The 8,022-nt window shown below is 43.0% G+C and overlaps 1 long non-coding RNA gene across 2 annotated transcripts; it reads right to left on the bottom strand.

Annotated features, from left to right (window-relative positions):
• Window positions 1-90: 90 nt before the first annotated feature.
• On the bottom strand, window positions 91-6,940 carry LOC122540863 (uncharacterized). 2 transcript variants are annotated; one of them, XR_006309434.2, is made up of 3 exons: window positions 6,422-6,940; window positions 5,370-5,523; window positions 91-153 (listed from the first exon to the last, which is right to left on the bottom strand). It is a non-coding gene; the product is annotated as an uncharacterized LOC122540863 (long non-coding RNA). The 2 variants fall into 2 exon arrangements; XR_015753796.1 differs by lacking the exon at window positions 91-153 and adding an exon at window positions 1,606-1,749.
• Window positions 6,941-8,022: the final 1,082 nt, after the last annotated feature.

The following is an 8,022-nucleotide window of genomic DNA, read 5'->3' as shown; positions in this document are numbered from 1 at the left end:
TACACTACACATATGTGATTACAGAATTACTATATAGTTGAGGTCATTCAAAGTGTTTGGAACTGATCATTCCATTTTGGAGTTACTCATGGTTTGTATCTGCTTGCCAGCTGTATTTATGTGGGAAAATGTCCATTTGAGCCTGATGATCACCTGCAGTAGTTATGAGAAATACTATTTTAATGTTCTTTCTTCTGGCTGGCCTTCAGGGGGATTTGGTTGTTAAATCTTGGAACGCACTAAACCAATGTTATCAGGATATGAATTTACTGAGAAGGTTATATAATAATTTATAACAACATGGGTTGGATGGTAAGGGTTGTCTGAGGGTGAGCAGTGAATGTGTGATAAGTGGACAGATAGCACCATGTGGTACACAGGCACGAGCCATGAGGCTGGTGATTGGTGCTTATTGGCAGTTCTTCCCAATCTATAATCTACCTTCATTTCTATTTTTGGATTCTGTTGGTATTAAACTGAGTAGTTGCGGCCTCTGGCAAAGCATTTTGCATTCCCTTCTTTCAGGAATAGTGGCCTGGAGTGCCACATAAGAAATTACCCACGTAATAACTTCAAGCAGTGGCACTCCCAGTTCATCAATGAGGAAGGACGGTGGTTTGGAGCTTAGAGCATTTTGTTGTGCTATGCAACCATCAGCTTTATTTGTTGTCTTCATATTTAATTTTGTAAATGATTGTGTTTATCTCATTGAAAATCTTTTTCAGCCCAAAGCTGTGCACAATCTCGTTATTGTTTTCTGTTTTACTTTCAATTGATATTTAATAGTTGTTTAAATTTTTTTTTCCCAGCGCAAACTTTACTGAATCCCATCACTGCTCTATTCCTTAAATGGCTATAGCAGTAACTGACATTTTACTCTCTCCATAAAACTCCCACTGGGACAAAAAATGCTTGTAACAGTTTTGGATACAAAGTGAGTTTGGAACAGCCTTGACAGATCTGCTAATTGCATATTAATGAATGAATGATTTATTATCGCATATATTTTGAAGGTACAATGGAAAGTGTTTTGTCACCACAATTCAGCGGTGTTTTATGTCATAAAAAGAATAAAACAAAATTACTTAAATAAAACTTCACCTTCTGTTGAAATTGGGCTCTCAAACACATCAAACATAAGGTTTTTGCAACATCTCTGCAAGGTGTTTCAGGCCTCAAAAATGCCAATATTCAGTAGTTACTCTGTAAGAGTGTAAATCAGAAACCTCAGGCTCACCAAATATTTTCATTCAACTTTCTAAAGCCACATTAAATGCTTGTCTCTTAATTCCAACAAATCCTTCCTCCAAATGTGACATGTTGTTTCCATGGCACTACTAATATGAATACTTCTGTTCCCCTCAATCTCCAGTACAGTAGTTCTGATTTATCAAAGGACAATTCTAAATTACTGCATAATTCAACATTTATGGAACATCCATTTTCATTCCTGGAATGTTGTACTAAATTAGATTTTAAGAAGATAACAAACTATCACCATTCTCCAATAGTCTGTTAGATTTCAGTTGATTCTCACTTTCTTTCATATTACTGAATGATTAATAGCATCCTTTCACTTACTGAGCAGAATCTTATAGGGGCCTGAGTGATGAGGTCTGTAGTGTGATTTGTGGCAGAATCACACAAGAATTCTGCTGAGGCCCATCTCGTCGTCAGGAGCAACCCACTGCATCTTTTATTCATTTGCTGAGAATGTGGAAAGTTTCTTGCTCAGCAGCTGCAAGTTGCCTATTAACAGGGAATATAGCTTCGTAAACACCTTGTTAACTACACATCTCACCTCATTAGTACATAGTTACCTATTTTACCAACAAACTGAAAACTAGACATCGTGAATTCTTGACATGGAAGTGAAACTTGGCGACTTCAATTCACTACTAGTTGTGAACAACCTTCATGAACTAACACCAAACAGCATCTCAGGGCACCAGCCACATTCATAGAGATGGGTATCTGATATTTGCCAACACTCAGGATCCTCATTACATCTCTCTGGTACACTTACAAGATGCTTAGGAAGCACAGACCTGCATCACAGGGTGTATTTCTAACTATCATTGAAAACCTGCTGCGAGGACACTTTGCACATTGGGACAGCCACCCAGCTCAGGAATCAGACTTGGTTGCATCTCAGGGATGCGTGCTCACTTGATTTCTTTGTGCTCGCTCACTTAGCGCTACCTGCACACTCACATGACTGCCCTGCCCCGCCCTGCCTGTCTTACCAATTTACCCAGTCACCTGTTGCTTACCTTGTTGCTCAGCAGCCCTTGGTCAAGGGGTTATATTTCTTAATAAAAAACCTAAAGAACAGCAGATGCTCCAAATTAGAAACAAAAACAGAAGTTGCTGGAAAAGCTCAACAGGTCTGGCAAGAGAAATCAAAGTTAACATTTTGAGTCCGATGACCTTTCCTCAACCCTGTTGTTGTGGTTCTGTTCGCCGAGCTGGGAGTTTGTGTTGCAGACATTTTGTCCCCTATCTAGGTGACATCCTCAGTGCTTGGGAGCCTCCTGTGAAGCGCTTCTGTGATCTTCCCTCCAGCATTTGTAGTGGTTTGAATCTGCCGCTTCCGGTTGTCAGTTCCAGCTGTCCGCTGTAGTGGTCGGTATATTGGGTCCAGGTCGATGTGCTAATTGATTGAATCTGTGGATGAGTGCCATGCCTCTAGGAATTCCCTGGTTGTTCTCTGTTTGGCTTGTCCTATAATAGTAGTGTTGTCCCAGTCGAACTCATGTTGCTTATCATCTGTGTGTGTGGCTACTAAGGATAGCTGGTCGAGCTACAAATCTTCTCACAAACTTTCCTCAACCCTCTCCCAATGAGGAGTCAATGGGGACACATCAGTTGGTGGTTCCAGTACAGAAAGTCAAATGCAACTTCCTGTACCAGTCCAGGGGATTTAGTACAGTCAGGATGATCTTGGTCAGGGGGTCATGCCTTTGCTATCTGGGGAGTGGGTCATAGTCAGTCCTGTACCTCCATAGTGGGTAGTATGTTAGGGGAAGGGGGTGTAGGACTAAGGTGGTGTGGGAGATGTACAGCCACCAAAAGGGAGGGCAGGGCACGTTTTGTCCAGGGCTGTGTGGTCAAGGAGGTGGGCCCGACCCAATCTGTCAGGTTTGTCAGGAGAAACTAAGGGTAAACTAAGGGTAAAGGTCAGTCAAGAGGGGTTGTTGCCATGGGAAGGAGAACTGGGAACCTATTTGTTGGGATTTGGGGAATGTAGGTTTGAAGGAAGGAGGGCGACTGTATTTGTAAGGAAAGGACCCAATAAAATATGGACAGAAACAGGATAGAAGAGATTCTCGTCTATGATCAGGAGCACCCTGGCTGTAAGGAAATAAAGTATATTAGCAAACCTGACAAGGTCACCTCATAGGCCAGGGGTAAATCTGGCCAGGTGGAGTCACTTGGGTAGGGTACTGGGGTGCTGTGAGGCCTATGGAGTCATGGCAAGGGCTGTAAGGGAGTGGATTTTGATGTGCAGAACATTACCAACATGTAGTGATGGAGGCTGGTAACCGCCGACTGAGGAATGCTTGCTATTGTCTTCAATCATGCTGGAAATCAAATGTACAGAATTGGGAAGAAATTGGAAGCAACCAGACCCAGCCTGTATGGAATAAGTGACTCAATCCGTGAGGGAGGGGACCCATCAATTTAAAGGGAGGCCCTTTAAAAGAAAACATTTTACACAGACCAGTGCACTGTGGGGTTCCTAAACCCTGACTGTTCTAATACATTAGATTCCTATTTGCTGGCATCTCACTGCCCCAGATATTGCTGACCACTACATTTACAGCCATGCTACTACATACAGAGTCCAGGGAGAGAATAGGGAGGTTTGATGAAGAGGAACAATGATACCAGCTGAACCCATTGTTCTGTAAAAACCTTGCTCCTCTTGTTTCCATAGGCTGCAGCAACCTCTCAACATATATCAATCCATGGTATATCCCATGTGGACATGAGGCTAAGCATCATACTAGCACAGTTACAGTCTGGTCTACACAGACTGCTTTATGGAAATATAATGAGTTGTCACTCATGTCACCGAATTCTTTGAAAAGGTTTTTTTTCTCTTTCTTTCCTAGCCACTATAACTTAGTGTAGTCCCTGGTTTTGCAGCTGGGCTGGAGGAAGCCCTCTCAGCGACGGAGGCCATTGACTCTGGATGTTTGGTCAGGTGACCCTGGGGGCATTTGTGTCTGAACGGTCCTTAATTGCAAAGCTCTCCTTTGCCAAAGGAAGTAAATACTCCTTATGTTGAGTTTCTAATGGTCAGAAGAGGGCAGGCAGGTTATAGGTGGAGTGCTTGGCTATCTCTTGAGAGACCTGAGAGAAGACTTCTGTAATGTTGTTCATCTTCTGATTGGTTTGCCCTTGAAGGAAAGGCCCCTAGAGTGCTGACTAGGCTCCCTATACTTCTGTTGCTATGCCTTCAGTCCTGAGGGCCAATATCTGGGGCAATAGAGTGCAGATGTGTGCCCCTCTCTTGTAGCCCCTGAGGATGCTGGACTTGACTCTCCATGGTACTGTCAACCTGTCCATGGAGGCAGCTAGAAAGTTGCTGATTCACTATTGAAGCTTCAGGGCAATGACATTCCTGTCTGCTTTCTTCGTTCATAGGAGTTGGGTGTCACTAGCTGTAGAGACACCCATTCCTTTTATAGCCCATTCCTAATTGCTTAGAAGGCAGTTAAGAGTCAACCACATTGATGTGGGTCTGGAGCCACATGTAGACTAGACTGGGAAAGGCAGCAGTTTTCTTCTCTAAAGGGAATTAGTGATCCAGATGTGTTTTTAGGACAATTCTTAATTTCTACTGAATTCAAATTCCACCATCTGCCATAGCAGGATTTGAACCTCGGTCTCTAGGTCATCACCTCCCCTGCTGCTCCTAGCCCTCCTTGTACAGGTGGATGAAGTCCCTGATTGCCAACAGCAGATAATCCTCTCCTGCCTGGGGCAGAGCAGAAGCCTGGTCTCTGGCATTCCTCTGAGTGCAAGTGGTCCGAGGCATTTCTCCCATTGCCACCTGCAGAACTGGCGTACTGAGGTGTTCACCAGCTTGTGGTCTCCAACTTTCTAAGCCTGATGTTTTCCTTGAGGTTTCCATGTCTGGGCTGCTGCAGGACGTGGGAGGCAGACTTGTCAGTGCTTCCTCTGAGATCTTGGTATTCTCTTCTTCAGAAGTTGGAGAGGTGGCTTAGCAAAGTCATGGACATCCCACTGGTACTTGCAGGTTAGTCACCGAGAGAGAAGGCATCACAGCGTATTAGAAATAATGATCCTGACAGTGGGGTTACTGGAAGAGATGGAGCAGACTGAAGACTGGTACTTACTCAGTTGGTGAGACATGGATGTCTCTGCATCCCTGCAAGAACAGTCCCAGTGTTCTCTTGCCAGGGCTAGGATTCTCTCCTTGTAGGGGGGTGAGGAGCCTGATGTTGGGCAACCCACCACCTGCCTGGTCCATTCTGCTGTAGATGTCTGCTCCTGGAATGAGAGAAAGGGAAGGACTAAGTGAGATGGAAATGGTGAAAGTTAGTGCTCATGCTGATGCTGAGGTTTCCTGGGTGACTGAGCAAACAACTCATTAATGATGTGGAAGGTTGGAGGGGAATGAGAGCAAGTGAAGGAAGATATTGCAGATAACAGTGACAGTGGTAGAACATGGGCTCTGGTGGGAAGAGGGTACAGAGGCAAAGATAGAGTGAGTGTGAGAAAAGAGAAGAGCATGACACTTAGCCTGGTAGAACAGAGAAAGTCATTACAACTGTTTACCTTTCCTCTGGACCGTAGAAACTATCCTGACCCAGGTGGCCATCTTGGGCCAGATTGCCAGAGTCTGGTGTCATGGCCTCTCCGCCAGCCCTCTGCTACCCACTCCTCCATGTTCCACTTGACATAACCTCATGCCATCTGCCCTTCTCCAACATGTTCCAACTAAATATCCTCACTGATCAGGGCAGCTTTGGAATGCCACAGTCATTTAGATGTTCAGCAGCCTTTTAAAAATGGGACAGGCCTCAGGGATATCTTTGGTGGTGAGTTGTTTTGGGAACAAAGTGTGGTAAGATGGGCCTAGAATCACACAAGATGGAACCCACAGCAATGTTGAGTGATTTCACTAGGCCTCACAGTGAAAAACCCAACCAAAAAACTGACACAACTGACACTTAGCCAAAGAAACTTAATATTTAGCCCATTGCATATAATAGGACTTAGTAAATGCATTAATTTCATCTAAGGTAATTGTTTTCAAATCTTGAATAATTTTCTCCCATCAATACTCAAGATTTGCCACACACTTTTGGATAGGCAGTCAGGAAGACTTACCTACATTACCACTGGAATAATGCCTGCATCACAAGGATGTAGCTGGTGTACTCACTGTGTTGGGAAGCCAAGAAATCGAGTTGAAGTTGATTAGACAAAGTTGGGTGCTCTTCTCAACACACTGAAGCTCTCACATTAGCTTCTGGGTCAGAAAGTTATGCATTTGAGAAATCAAAATAAAAACAGGAAATACTCAACAGCTCGGGTTTCCCTGTGGAGAGAAAACAGAATTAACGTGACCTTTGACAACTCCAAAGACGTTTGTACATATTTTAGGCTGAAGTTCCGTAAAATATTGAAAGAGTTGTGCACTGTCAAAGGTGCCATCTTTCAATTAAGATGTTAAGCTGGGATAATTTTGTTGAGGAGTTCAGTTCCCAGGTAGTCGGTCCCTAATGTATATATTCAAGGAGCCAAACACCTGATTTAGGCATCAGTTAAAAATGATGGCAACAAACCTGGCACAGGCCATACTGTTGCTTTGCGTTCATGTTGTACACCCCCATAACACATACTAATTGTTACTTCATTGGATTTTCTACTTTTAACCCATTTCTCTAAATTACAAACATTTATCTGCAGATTTGTTGCTTTTCTAAGGAATTACGTATTCTGCCTGTTTTAATATTGTTTGGAAATTTCAATCCTATATCCAAACGACAGTCATGTACAATGAGAGAAATCATCATTTATAATTTTCAGTTATGATATGGAGAAAAGGCTCCATTCAGCCATGTAGGTTTTTCAGTCATTCATTGTGTAAGGGCATTACTGGCTAGTCCAGCATTTCTTGCCCACTCCTAATTGCCCAATGGGGCAGTTAAGAGTCAAAGATGTTGCTACGAATCTGGAGTCAGTAGGCTAGACCAGGTAAAGACAACAGATTTTGTTCTCTAAAGGATATGGATGAATCCGATGGGTTTTATGATAATGGTTAAATGATCACAATTAAGTTAACTACTTTAATTCCAGATTTTGATTAAATTTTACAATGATGGGATTCAAACCCACAACCCCAGAATAGCAGCCCACGGTTCTGGATTACTAGGCCTGTGGCATTACCACTATACCATGTTATGGGCTAGGCTAAACCCCTTCAAAACATTTTAAGCCTTATTTTAAAGGCAGGTGTGAAGTAGGTGTTCCACGTGTGATGCAACTGGCCAACCATACGGCTTTAAATGAAACAGAATGTATTTAAACATTACAGTTAAAACATAAACAAAAAGAAGTGGAACTTAGGATACCTTAACTATTGGAAAACTTAACTGACCCGATACAGCAACTTTACTCATTAACTGTTCCAATACAGTGACATCCCATAAACACCCCTTGGCAAAATGTAAACTCATGTTCAGATTCTCACAGGCAGGAGGGAACAGTATCCAGAAAGAGGTCTCAGAGAAAGTCAGAGGAATCCTTTACTGAAGCTTGCAACACTTCTGGATTCCAACATCTTCTGACTTCTACAGCTAAACAAAACTAGAAAATATCTGAACTGGGAGTACTGGCCACGTCCCTTCCATTGTTTAGCTGTTAACCCCTAGACTCTTTGTCACCTCTGCCTTTACGACCTCACCTCAAAAGAAAACAAGGACAAAATAATCTTTTTAAAGTGGCAGCATGGTCATAAACACCACTTCACCCAGCTCCCAG

Source organism: Chiloscyllium plagiosum, unplaced genomic scaffold, assembly GCF_037043375.1.
Source record: "Chiloscyllium plagiosum isolate Xiang-an unplaced genomic scaffold, Cpla_swu_hap1 HiC_scaffold_39, whole genome shotgun sequence".
NCBI classification, from domain to species: domain Eukaryota; kingdom Metazoa; phylum Chordata; class Chondrichthyes; order Orectolobiformes; family Hemiscylliidae; genus Chiloscyllium; species Chiloscyllium plagiosum.
Note: the sequence above shows the minus strand (reverse complement) of the source record. Positions and strands in the feature narration are given on the sequence as shown.